The 14,006-nt window shown below is 41.6% G+C and overlaps 1 long non-coding RNA gene across 1 annotated transcript in view; it reads left to right on the top strand.

Moving 5' to 3' along the window:
• LOC132224479 (uncharacterized) overlaps nt 1-14,006 on the top strand; it is a 183,459-nt gene that overhangs the window by 44,750 nt on the left and 124,703 nt on the right. The window lies entirely within an intron of this gene.

The following is a 14,006-nucleotide window of genomic DNA, read 5'->3' as shown; positions in this document are numbered from 1 at the left end:
TTGAGCATCAGCTCCCTGGTGGTCAGTGTGTGTCATAGTGACCAGTCATTGCCAGTCTAGTCTTTCTGCTGTTAGGGTCAGTTTGCATATTACCCTTTTACTATACAGCATAGAGGCCTGGTGCACGGGTGGGGGCTGGCTGGTTTGTCCTGAAGGGTGTCCCAGATCAGGGTGGGGGTCCCGTTTGGGTGCCTGGCCAGCCTGGGTGAGGGGCTGATGGTTGTTTTCAGGCTGCCCGCACCCCCTTCAGGGTGGGGGTCCCCACTGGGGTGCCTGGCCAGCCTGGATGAGGGCCTGATGGCTGTTTTCAGGCTTCCCGCACCCCCTTCAGGGTGAGGGACCCCACTGGGGTGCCTGGCCAGCCTGGATGAGGGGCTGAGGGCTGTTTTCAGGCTGGCCAAGCCTGCAACTGAAGCTCCCAGTCTCTCCTTTTTTTCTTTCTTTTTTTTTTTTTTTTGTTCTGGCATTTATTTACCTTCTGTAATTGAAACTTTGTTGCAGCTCCAGCTCCAAGGCAGGCTGGCTGAAAGCAGGTATCTGGGGCTTGTTTAGCTTCTATAATTGCAACATTGTTGCTTAGAGTGCACCTCAGAGCCCAGCCGCTGCAGGCAGGGAACCTTGGCTTCCTCCATCACTGGAGCAAGCAAGCCTCATGTTCACTTCAGCTTCCTGGCTGCTGGCAGCCATCTTGGTTGGCAGTTAATTTGCATATCACCCTGATTAGCCAAGGGGAAGCATAGCGGAGGTATGGTTAATTATCATGTTTGTCCATTATTAGATAGGATAGAAGCCTGGTGCATGGGTGGGGGCCAGCTGGTTTGCCCTGAAGGGTGTCCTGAATCAGGGTGGGAGTCCCACTGGGGTGCCTGACCAACCTGGGTGAGGGGCTTATGGCTGTTTTCAGGCTGGCCAAGCCCCTTCAGGGTAGGGGTCCATGCTGGGGTGCCTGGCCAGCCTGGGTGAGGGGTTGATATCTGTTTGCAGGCTGGTTGCAGCCCCTTCAGGGTAGGGGTACCCCTGGCGTGCCTGGCCAGGCAGGGTGAAGGGCTGATGGCCATTTCCAGGCTGGCTAAGCCCCCTTCAGGGTGGGGGGTCCTGCTGGGATGCCTAGCCAGTCTGGGTGACGGGCTGATGACTGTTTGCAGGCTGGCCAGCCCCCCAGGAGGGACCTCACTCCATGAGGGTGTGGCCATCCTGGGTAAGGGGCTGATGGGTGTTTTCAGGCTGGGTACGGCCCCCAGCCACCCAAGCTCCTAGTGGAGGTTGGCTGGAAGCAGGTATCTGGGATTTATTTATCTTCTATAATTGAAACTTTGTTACTTCGAGCGGAGGCCACAGCCAGCCAGGGCAGGTGGGAAGCTTGGCTTCCTCATCACCAGGGCAACCAAGCCTCCTGCTTGTTCCAGCTCTGTGGCTGCTGGCGGCCAGCTTGATTGGGTTAATTTGCAAATAGTCACTTCGATTGGCTGGGGGGCGTGGCTTGGGGCATAGCAGAGGTGTGGTCAATTTGCATGTTTCTCTTTTATTAGATTAGACTAGAGGCCCGGTGCATAAAATTCATGCATGGGGGGTGTCCCTCAGCCCAGCCTGCACCTTCTCCAATCTGGGACCCCTTGGGGGATGTCTGACTGTCAGACATCCCTCTCACAATCCAGGACCACTGGCTCCTAACCACTCACTTGTCTGCCTGCCTAATGCCCCCAACTGCCCTCCCTTGCTGGCCTGGTCACCCCCAAAGGCCCTCCCCTGCCAGCCTGGTCGCTCCCAACTGCCCTCCCCTGCTGGCCTGGTGGCCCCCAACTGCCATCCTCTGCTGGCCTGATCACCCCTAATGCCCTGCTAGCCTGATCGCACCCCTAACTCCTCTCCCCTGCTAGCCTGATCTCCCCTAACTGCCTCTGCCTCGGCCCCACCACCATGGCTTTGTCCGGAAGGAAGTTGGATGTCTGGAAGATGGCTGGTTGATCCGGTCTAATTAGCATAGTACCCTTTTATTAGTATAAGTAGATTATATAGGACTAGAGGCCCAGTGCACAAAAATTTGTGTGCTCAGGGGGGGGAGGGGGTGTCCCTCAGCCTGGCCTGTGCCCTCTCGCAGTCTGGGACCCCTCAGGGGATGACCACCTGCTGGCTTAGGCCCGCTCCCCGGGGGATTGGGCCTAAGATGGCAATCAGACATCCCTCTGGCAGCCCGGCAGCCCTTGGGGGATGTCCACTTGCCAGCGGGCAGCAGGCCTAAACTGCAGTCAGACATCCTTAGCGCTGCTGAGGAGGCAGGAGAGGTTCCCACCACCACCGCTGTACTGGCAGCCATCAGCCTGGCTTTTGGCTGAGCAGAGCTCCTCCCATGTGAGAGTGCCCTGACCACCAGAGGGCAGCTCCTGCATTGAGCGCCTGTTCCCTGGTGGTCAGTGTGTGTCATAGTGACCAGTCATTCCCAGTCGTTCTGCTGTTAGGCTCAGTTTGCATATTACCCTTTTACTATATAGGATAGAGGCCTGGTGCATGGGTGGGGGCTGGCTGGTTTGCCCTGAAGGGTGTCCCGAATCAGGGTGGGTGTCCCGCTTGGGTGCCTGGCCAGCCTGGATGAGGGGATGATGGCTGTTTGCAGCTGGTCACACCCCCTTCAGGGTGGGGGTCCCCACTGGGGTGCCTGGCCAGTCTGGGTGAGGGTCTGAGGGCCGTTTTCAGGCTGGCAGCCAACTGAAGCTCCCAGCCTCTCCTTTTTCCTGTTTTTTTTTTTTTTTAATTTTATTATTATTTTTTTAATTCTGGGATTTATTTACCTTCTATAGCTGTCACTGGAGCTGAGAGCCGGCTCCAGCTCTGAAGCCCAGCTCCAACTCTGAGGCTGCGGCTAATTGAAACGTTGTTGCCATCACTCCCGCTCTAAGCTCTGAGTCCGAAGCTGGCTGAAAGCAGGTTTTTGGAGCTTGTTTAGCTTCTATAATTGCAACATTATTTCTTAGACTGCAGCTCAGAGGCCGGCAGCGGCAGGCGGGGAACAGTGACTTCCTCCATCACTGGAGCAAGCAAGTCTCATGTTTGCTTCAGCTTCCTGGCTGCCAGCTGCCATCTTGGTTGGCAGTTAATTTGCATATCTCGCTGATTAGCCAATGGGAAGGGTAGCGAAGTTATGGTTAATTACCATGTTTCTCTATTATTAGATAGGATAGGATTGCTTAAATGGTGTGGGGGGGTCCTTTTTCAGCAGAAGGAGATGTTCTTGGCAGACAAAAATACATAACCCCTATATCTAGACTGATAGCCATCCATATGCACTGTACTGCCAAACCGGTCATTAAAAAATTGAACCGCTTTCTTACACCTTACTCCAAACAGCTGTTGCCCTTAAAAACCCTCCTCAGCCCCCACCTTAGGTTCTGTCTTTGCAGTTCATCCAGATTAAGTTCTTATTGGTTGGTTTCTATGCCAGTCAGCATCAAAAGTTCTGCCTCCTAGGCAGCCATTGGCTCCTCTGGAAAATCCAGAACGACCCCACCTTCACGTCAGTGCCTGCCCTTTAGTCACACCCCCAGTCCGCTACTGGGTATATCTCTGGCTGCTCTGAGAAGTGGCACCTCAGGTCTGTGCTGGTGGCAATTTTGAGTTCTCATACATGACCTAACCTTATAGTGAGAGCTCCTTGAAGGCAAGCATTTGTCTTGTTCATTCTTAGTTCACTTATAGACTTTACCTGTGTCTATGCATCTATGCTAGCACCGCATGGTGACTGGTTGAATGGTTGTTTCGGTCATCATGGTCACTGCCTTTTTATATACATAGATTGGACACTATGTATTTTGAAAATTAATGCCTTATTTGTTGTATCTCTCATACAGTGGGTTCCCTTTTCATTTTATTTATGGCTTTTGTTTTGTTTAGCTGTGCAGAAGCTTTTTAGTTTGATGTAGTCCCATTTTCCCCCATTTGGTTACCTTGCCCTAGGAGATGTATCAACAAAATATAGCAACATGAGATGTTTGAGATTTTACTGCCCATGTTTTCTTCTAGTATTTTTATGGTTTCATGACTTACATTAAGTCTTTTATTCATTTTGAATTTATTATTGTGTATGGTGTAAGTTGATGATCTAGTTTCATTTTCTTGTATGTTCCTGTCCAATTTTCCCAACACCACTTATTGAAGAGACTGTTTTTATTCCATTGTATGCTTTTACCTCCTTTGTCAAATATTAATTGAGTATAATGGCTTGGGTTAATTCCTGGGGTCTCTTTTTTGTTCCATTGATCACTACACCTATTCTTGTTCCAGTACCAGGCTGATTTGACTAAAATGGCTTTGTAGTCTAGTTTGATATCCAGTATTGTGATTCCTCCAACTTTTTCTTGAAAAAGCAATCTTAAAAAAACAAAACAAGATTGCTGAGAGTATTTGGGGTCTTTTTGTATTATGGGCATTTTAATGATGTTAATTCTTCCTGTCCACAAACACAGTACATGCTTCCACTTATTTGTATCTCACTCAATTTCTTTCTTCAATGTCCGATAAGTTTTCCCAGTATAGGTCTTTACTCTCCTTGGTTAAATTTATTCCTAGGTACCTTATTTTTTGTTGCAATAGTAAATGGTATTGATTCTTAATTTCTCTTTCTGATATTTATTTTGTATCCTATTTTGTCAACTTGGTTCATTAGATCCAAGATTTTTGGTAGAATCCTTAGGGTTTTCCACGTACAATGTCATGTCATCTGCAAATGATAATTTTACTTCCTCCTTTAGAATTTGGATGCCTTTTATTTCTTCTTCTTGTCTTATTGTTGTGGCTAGGACTTCAAGTACTATCTATAATAATAAAAGCATAATATGCTAATTAGACCAGACAGCTGAACAACCTTCTGGACATCCTTCCGGACATCCTTCTGGACAACCTTCTGGATGAAGCCAGGGCTGCGAGGGCAAAGCCCCTTGCATAAATTCCATGCATTGGGCCTGTAGTATTGAATGAGAGTGGTGAAAGTGGACATCCCTGTCTTGTTTTTTAACTTAAGGGAAACACTTAGTTTTTTCACATTGAGTATGATGTTGGCTGTGGTTTGTCATATATAGCCTTTATAACATTGAGGAATTCTCTCTCTATAAACAATTTGCTGAGAGTTTTTATCATAAATGCATTTTATCCAATGCTTTTTCTGCATCTATTGGTATAATCATGTGGTTTTAAAAAATTTGTTTATATGATATATCGAACTTATTAATTTGCAAATAATTTACCAACCTTGCATCCCCATAATAAATCCCACTTGGTCATGATGTATGATCATTTTAATATATTGCTGGATCTGATTTTCTAATATTTTGTTGAGGATTTTAGCATCTATGTTCATCAGGGATATTGGCCTATAATTTCATTTCTCTGTGGTGTCTTTGTCTGGTTTTGGAATTAGGGTAATGCTGGCCTCATAGAAAGAGCTTGGAAGGACTCCTTCCTCTTGAAGTTTTTAAAATATTTTTAGGAGAATAGGTGTTAGTTCTTCTTAGAATGTTTTTTAAAATTCACCCATGCAGCCATCTGGTCCAGGACTTTTGTTTGCTGGGAGTTTGTTTTGTTATTACTGCTTCAACTTCATTAGTAGTAATTGGTGTATTCATGTTTTCTGATTCATCCTGTTTTAGTTTTGGAAGATTGTATGTTTCTAGAAATGTGTACATTTCATCCAGGTTATCCATTTTGTTGGGAAGTAGTTGTTCATAATATTTTCTTATAAGTTTTCATATTTCTGTGATTTCAGTTGTTATTTCTTCTCTTTCATTTATGATTTTTTATTTGTTTTTTTTTTCTTTTTGTTTCTTTTTTTCTAGAAGCTGTTCTGTTTGGGTATTTTTTTCTACCTTGTCTTCTAGCTCGCTGATGCGGTCCTCTGCTTCTTCTAGTCTACTGTTGATGCTTTCTATTGAGTTCTTTATGGCAGTGATGTCGTTTTTCATTTCTTCTTGGTTTCTCTTCATTTCCTCTTGGTTCTTCTTCATTTCCTCTTGGTTCCTACACATATTGTTGAATTGGTCTTCCATTCTTTTCATCCACCTTATGGCCATTACTCTGAATTCTTTCTCTGACAGGTTGCTTGCCTCCATTGCCTCGATTTCGTTTACTTCCTTTTCTGATGATGCCTGTTTTTCTTTCATATTTGGGTGGGTTCTTTGTTTCACCATGATTTCTCTTCTCAAGGTGTTTGGTTATGTAGTTCTCTCTCTGCTGCGCTGATTCAAAGGCACAAAATACAACACAACAAGGCACAACGTACAAGGCACCGAACTAAATGCATTAACGATATTAATAACCCCAAATAAAGGTGACCCCCCAAGCGAAGAGAATTAGGGGATAAAGAAGAAAAAAGAGAAAAAGATTAAAGAGAAAAATAAAAAACAAAAAGGAGTGCCGAAATGAGATTGGGAAAAGGGAGAGAGAAAGAAAAAAAAAAAAGACAAAAAAAAAAAAAACCACAACAACAAAATTAAGAGAATGAAATAGAGGTGGGGAAGAGGCTATTTGTATGGGGAGAGCGAGGGATTGGAAATTAGATATATAAGTAGGGTGAAATTTAGACAGTGGGTAGAAAGAAGGAATAGGTAAAATCCAAAGCAGGAATAGGGTAAGAGAAACAGGACAACAAAAGGGGAAAAGTGAGGAAGAGAGTTTTGGCTTAAGGGTAAATGTGAGATAGAGAGAAATGATGCTAAAGGAACGATGAAAATAGAGTGTAGAACACTAATCCCAAAATAAAATAAAGAAAAATAATAAAAAAAGTAATAAAAAATAAAATGATACTTGAAAAAATGGTAAAAGGATAGCAATAATACTGGTTAAAAAAATGTAGTAATTAAAAAGGTAAAATCAGGTGATGAAAAAAAATAAAAAATAAAAATAAAATAAAATAGGTTCTTGATGAAATGGTGAAAAAAGAATTTAAAAAAAATATATAAAAATATTCGGAAGTGAAGGTGCTTCAGATCTTCCACTTTTCTTTTTGGCACGCCTCAGTCCTGCCAGGCATTCAGGGGAGTGTTGAACTTCCCTGCGATACACTGTCCCTCCGTGCAGTAAACCACAGACCTGATTTTAAGGCAGGTTGTATTTGTTTACCAGACTGCCTTTATTTGTGAACACAGAAGAGACAGTTCGTGGCTCTGCCTCTGGGTGGCAGTGTGTCTGGATTGACCTCCGAGGCTATTAGTCCTCTCTATCAGTAGGGTTTTTTTTTTTTTTTTTCCTCTATGGTATTCGGAACTGATTCAGGAAAGACCACTGCCCAGAGCTGGTTCCTTGCCACTGCCTGCTGTTTCCCAGGCTCCCCAAAAAGAACTTTCCCCTACAGGCTCTGCGAATGACCCCAACTGGGGAATCCCATGCACTGGGTTTAATAATCAAATGCACGGATCAAAGGGGAACTGTAACAAGAGCCTGATAGTTGTGTGAATTCGCAAGCCTCTACCTTCCAGGTCTGCGCACAGTCTCTGCGCGCAGTTTCCGCGCGCCCACTCGCGCTGGCACCAAGCAGCCAGCAGATTGGCAAAGTCCAAGGCTGCTCCTTTACATCCAGTCCAGCTATGGGCTCATTTTTCGCGTTCCCTTCTGCCAGCAGCCCTGTGGGGCCCCTTCCCCACTCGCGGGTCACGCTGGTCCCAAGGGCTGCGGACTCTGTGGGGCGCAGATTCTGCCCTGCGCGCGCACTCGGTCCTCCCTCCAACCCGAACTGCAAACTGCACCTTTAGGGGATGTCCAACCTTTCCGTGAGAAGAAGCAGTGCTCGTCTGAGTTCACGCAGTCACGCTGCTTGAGATCCCTTGTTTCCAGGTTAGTAGCTGGTCTCTGGATGCTGGCAACAACCACCCAAGATGGCGCAGTCTCCGCCGCTCAGCTGGCGCACCACGAGAGGCTTCAGCTGCAGTCTCCAACCGACCTTTTTTTTTTTCCTGGGGGTTCTCGGTCTTTCCTAGCTGCAGACAGTCTCTCAGCTGAAAATCCTCTGCCTATTCGGGCTGAATGTTACCCGTTTCAGCTGCTCACCCTTATCTGCTCCAGGACAAGGCACAGGACACATCTGCCTATACCTCCGCCATTTTGGATCTCTCTTCTTTTTGTTTCTTGATGAGTCTGGCTAAAGGTTCATCAATCTTGTTTGTCTTTTCAAAGAACCAGCTCTTGGATTCTTTGATCTTTTGTATTGTTTTGTGTAGTCATTTATTTTCACTCTGATCTTTATTATTTCCTTTCTTTTCCTTACTCTGGGCATTTCTTGTTGGTCCTTTTCCAGTTCTTTTATGTGTAGGGTTATATTATTTATTTGAGACTTTTCTTGCTTCTTGATTGAGGTCTGTAATACTATGAACTTTCCTCTCAGTACTCCTTTCACTGTGTTTCAAATACTTGGGCATGTTGTGTGTTAATTTTAATTTGTTTCCATGTAACTTTTAATTCTTCCTTGATCTTATTGGTATCCCATTCATTGTTTGAATAACATGCTATTAATCTCCATTTGTTTGAAAATTTTTCATATTTTTTGTAGTTGATTTCTAGTTTCATGCCACTATGATCAGAGAATATGCTTGATATGATTTCAATCTCCTTGAGTTTGTTAAGACTACTTTTGTGTCCAAGTATGTAGTCTGTCTTTGAGAATGTTGCATGTGCCTTTGAGAAGAATATATATTGTGCTATTTTGAAATGAAACATTTTGTAGATGTCAATTAAATCCATCTGATCTAGTGTTTCATTTAAGGTCAATGTTTACTACATGAATTTTTTAGTCTGGAAGATCAATCTATTGATGACAGTGCTGTGTTGAAGTCCCCTACTATGGTTGTATTCCTGTTGATCTCGCCCTTAAAATCCTCTAAGAGTTTTTTAAAAAACATATCTAGGTGCTCCAATATTGGGTGAATATATATATGTTTACCAGGATTATATCCTCTTATTATATCTATCCCTTTAGTATTACATAGGGATATTTTTTGTCCCTTTTATGGCCTTTGTTTTTGGTGTTTTTGTTTTTGTTTTATTTTTTAAAAAACAACCTTTACTGTTAAGAGTATTTCAGATACCCCCTTTCCCCCCACCCCTATTTCCCCTGACACCCATGTCACATTTACCAAGAGCTTCACCACCCTATTGTCTGTATCCACAGGTAATGCATAGTTGCATATTAGATCTTTTGTTAATCTCTTCTCACCCCTCCTCTCTTCCCTCTGATATTCATGAGTTTATTCCATGTTTCCATGTCAGTGGTTATATTGTATTCATCAGTTTATTTTGTTCATTAGATTCCTTGTTCATTTATTTTGATTTTTAGATTTAATTGTTGATAGATTTGTATTTATTTTCTTCCTCCTCCTCCTCCTCCTCCTCCTCCTACTTCTTCTTCTTCTCCTTCTCCTTCTCCTTCTCCTTCTCCTTCTCCTTCTCCTTCTCCTTCTCCTTCTCCTTCTTTCTCCTTCTCCTTCTCCTTCTCCTTCTCCTTCTCCTTCTCCTTCTCCTTCTCCTTCTCCTTCTCCTTCTCCTTCTCCTTCTCCTTCTCCTTCTCCTTCTCCTTCTCCTTCTCCTTCTCCTTCTCCTTCTCCTTCTCCTTCTCCTTCTCCTTCTCCTTCTCCTTCTCCTTCTCCTTCTCCTTCTCCTTCTCCTTCTCCTTCTCCTTCTCCTTCTCCTTCTCCTTCTCCTTCTCCTTCTCCTTCTCCTTCTTCTTCTTCTTCTTCTTCTTCTTCTTCTTCTTCCTCTTCTTTATCTTTCCCTCTTTCTCTTCTTAAATACTACCCTTCAACATTTTATGTAATACTGGTTTGGTGTTGATGAACTCCTTTAGCTTTTTATTGTCTGTGAAGCTCTTTATCTGACCTCCAATTCTAAAAGGTTGCTTTGCTGGGTAGAGTAATCCTGGTTGTAGGTCCTGGCTATTCATTCTTTGAATATTTCTTACCATTGCATTCTGGCCTGCAAAGTTACTGTTGAGAAGTCAGCTGACAGTCCTATGGGCACTCCTTTATAGGTAGGCAACTACTTTTCTCTTGCTGCTTTTAAGATTATGTATTTTTAATCCTTGCCATTTTAACTATGATGTGTCTTGTTGTAGACCTCTTTGGATTCCTCTTGTTTGGGACTCTGTGCTTCCTGGACTTGTAAGTCTATTTCTTTCACCAGGCAGGGGAATTTTTCTGTCATTATTTCTTCAACTAGGTTTATTTTTCTTAATTTAAATTCTTTGCTGTTTAAAGCATTAAATATGTCTCCTTTTTCCCCCATTAACATCTTCCCAGAAGTTCCCAACCCACAGCATGTGCCCTCAACTCCCTACTGTCTGTATCCATTGGTAATGCTTATTTGCATTACATACAAGTCCTTTGGCTGATCTCTTACCCACTCCTCCCCTGCCTTCCCTCTGAGGTTGGATGGTCTGTTTAATGCTTCTATGTCTCTGGATCTATTTTGTTCAACAGTTCATTATATTCCACAAATAAGTGAGATCATGTGATATTTGTCTTTCTCCAACTGGCTTATTTCGCTTAGCATGATGCTCTCTAGGTCCATCCATGTTGTTGCAAATGGTAAGAGTTCCTTCTTTTTTACAGCAGTGTAGTACTCCATTGTGTAGATATAGCACCATTTTTTAATCCACTCATTTGCTGATGAGCACTTAGGCTTCTTCCAAATCTTAGCTATTGTAAATTGTGCTGTTATGAACATAGGGGTGCATATATCTGTTCTGATTGGTGTTTCGGATTTCTTGGGATAAATTCCTAGAAGTGGAATTACTCAGTCAAATGGGAGTTCAATTTTTAATTTTTTGAGGAAACTCCATACTGTCTTCCATAGTGGCTGCACCAGTCTGCATTACCACCAGCAGCGCACGAGGTTTCCTTTTTCTCCACATCCTAGCCAGCACTTGTCATTTGTTGATTTGTTGATGATAGCCATTCTGACAGGTGTGAGATGGTAACTCATTGTCACTTTGATTTGCATCTCTCGGATGATTAGTGACTTTGAGCATGTTTTCATGTCTCTCGGCTTTCTGTAAGTCCTCTTTTGAAAAGTGTCTATTTTGGTACTTTGCCCATTTTTTTATTGGATTTTTTATCTTCCTTTGGTTAAGTTGTATGAGTTCTCTGTAAATTGTGGAGATTAAACTCTTATCGGAGATAACATTGGTAAATATGTTCTCCCATGCAGTGGGCTTTCTTGTTGTTTTGTTGGTGATTTCTTTTGCTGTGCAGAAGCTTTGAATTTTGATGATGTCCCATTTGTTTATTTTTTTCTTTGTTTCCGTTGTTCGAGGAGATGTATCAGTAAATATATGAGAGATGTCTGATATTTTGCTGCCTATGATTTCTTCTAAGATATTTATGGTTTCATGTCTTATAGTTAAGTCTTTTATCCATTTTGAATTTATTTTTGTGTATGGTGTAAGTTGGTGGTCCAGTTTCATTTTTTTGCATGTATCTGTACAATTTTCCCAACATCATTTATTGAAGAGACTGTCTTGATTCCATTGGATGCTCTTGCCTCCATTGTCAAATATTAATTGAGCATAATGGTTTCTGTTATTTTAAGGGTTCTGTGCTCTATTCTTGTGCCAGTATCAGGCTATTTTTAGTACAGTGCCTTTGTAATATAGCTTGATATCTGGTATTGTGATCCTTCCAACGTTGTTCTATTATTTCAAGATTGCTGTGGCTATTCAGGTTCTTTTTTATTCCAGATAAATTTTTGGAGAGTGTGTTCTAGATCTTTGAAATATGCCCTTGGTATTTTAATGGGGATGGCATTGAGTCTGCAGATTGCTTTGGGTAGTATGGACATTTTGTTGATGTTGACTCTACCAATCCATGAACATGGTATATTCTTCCACTTATTTATGTCTTCCTCTATCTCTTTTTTTCAATATCCTGTAGTTTTCTGAGTACAGGTCTTTTACCTCCTTAGTTAAGTTTATTCCTAGGTATATTAATTTTTTTGGTGCAAATGTAAATGGGATTTTTTTTTTTAGTTTCTCTTTCTGTGAGTTCATTATTGGTGTTTAAAAAGCCGTAGATTTCTTGGTGTTAATTTTTTATCCTGTTACAATTCCAAAATCATTTATTAAGTCTAGAAGTTTTTTATGGAGTCTTTAGGGTTCTCTCTGTACAATATCATGTCGTCTGTGAATAATGAGAGTTTTACTTCCTCCTTTCCCATTTGGATGCCTTTTATTTCTTCTTCATGTCTGGTCACTATACCTAGCACTTCCAGTACTATGTCGAACAGGAGTGGTTAAAGTGGGCATTTCTGTCTTGTTCCTATTCTTAGGGGAAATGGTTTTAGATTTGCTCATTGAGTTTGATGTTGGCTGTAGGTTTGTCATATACATCTTTTATTACATTGAGGTATGATCCCTCTATGCCCACTTTGCTGAGAGTTTTTATCAGGAAAGTGTGTCGGATTTTGTCATATGCTTTTTCTGCATCAACCGAAATGATTATGTGATTTTTGTCTCTCCATTTTTTTATGTGATGTATAACGTTTATTGATTTGTAGATATTGTGGCAGCCTTGCATCCTCAGAATTAATCCCACTTGGTCATGGTGTATGATCTTTCTCATGTAATGTTGGTTCTGATTTGCTTGAATTTTTTTGAGGGTTTTAGCATCTAAGTTCATCAGGGACATAGGCCTATATTTCTCTTTCTTTGTAGTTCTTTTATCTGGTTCTGGGATTAGGGTAATGCTGGATTCATAGAAAAAACTTGGAAGTGTTACTTCCTCTTGAAATTTTTGGAATAGTCTGGGGAGGGTATGTTTTAGTTTTTATTTGAATGTTTGGTTAAACTCTCCTGTGAAATCGTCCAGAATATTTTTGAATAGTGCTTCAATTTCCACCATAGTTATTGGACTGTTCGGGTTTTTATTATTATTATTATTATTCCTGATTGAGTTTTGGAAGATTATATTTTTCTAGGAATCTGTCCAATTCGTTTAGGTCAGTGGTCGGCAAACTCATTAGTCAACAGAGCCAAATATCAATAGTACAATGATTGAAATTGCTTTTGAGGGCCAAATTTTTTAAACTTAAACTATATAGGTAGGTACATTGTTATTAACTTAATTAGGGTACTCCTAAGGCTTAGGAAAAGCCACACTCAAGGGGCCAAAGAGCCGCATGTGGCTCATGAGCCTCAGTTTGCTGACCACGGGTCTAGGTTGTCTAATTTGTTGGAGTAGAGTTGTTTATAGCATTTTTTTTTTTTTTTACAATCCTTTGTATGTCTGTGGGGTCAGTGGTGACTTCACCTTTTTCATTTTGATTTTGTTTATTTGGGTCCTCTCTCTTTGCTTCTTGGTGAGCCTGGTCAGAGGTTAATCAATCTTCTTTATCCTTTCAAAGAACCAGCTCTTTGTTTTATTGATCTTTTGTATTATTTTTTTTTTGGTCTCTATGTCATATATTTCCACTGTGATCTTTATTAATTCCTTCTTTCTGCTACCCTTGCCATTTCTGGTTGCTCTCTTTCTAATTCTTTAAGTTGCAGTGTTTGATAATTTATTACCAGTTTTTCTTGTATTTTGAGTTAGGCCTGTAGTGCTATGAACTTCCCTCTCAGGACTGCTTTCACTGTGTCCCATAGATTGTTGTGATTTCATTGTCATTTGTTTCTATGATGTATTTTATTTCTTCTTTGATTTCTTCGATAACCCAACCATTCCTTAATAGCATGCTATTTAGCTTCCAATTGCTTGAATTTTTATTTTTATTTTTATTATAGTTGATTTTAATTTCATGCTATTGTGATCTGAGATGTTTGATATGATTTCAATCTTGTTAAATTTGAAGAGACTTTGCCTGTGTCCCAATATGTGGTCTATCTTTGAAAATGTCCCGTATATACTTGATAAGAATGTATATCCCATAGCTTTGGGTGAAATATTCTGAAGATGTCAATTAGTTCCATCTGATCTATTGAGTAATTTAGAATTGTTGTTTCTTTGCTGGTTTCATGTTTAGGGGATTTATTCAGTGGTGTC

The sequence above is a fragment of the Myotis daubentonii genome, chromosome X (genome assembly GCF_963259705.1).
Source record: "Myotis daubentonii chromosome X, mMyoDau2.1, whole genome shotgun sequence".
Lineage (NCBI taxonomy): Eukaryota > Metazoa > Chordata > Mammalia > Chiroptera > Vespertilionidae > Myotis > Myotis daubentonii.
The sequence above is the reverse complement of the archived record's forward strand: the minus strand, read 5'-3'. Positions and strand labels throughout refer to the sequence as shown.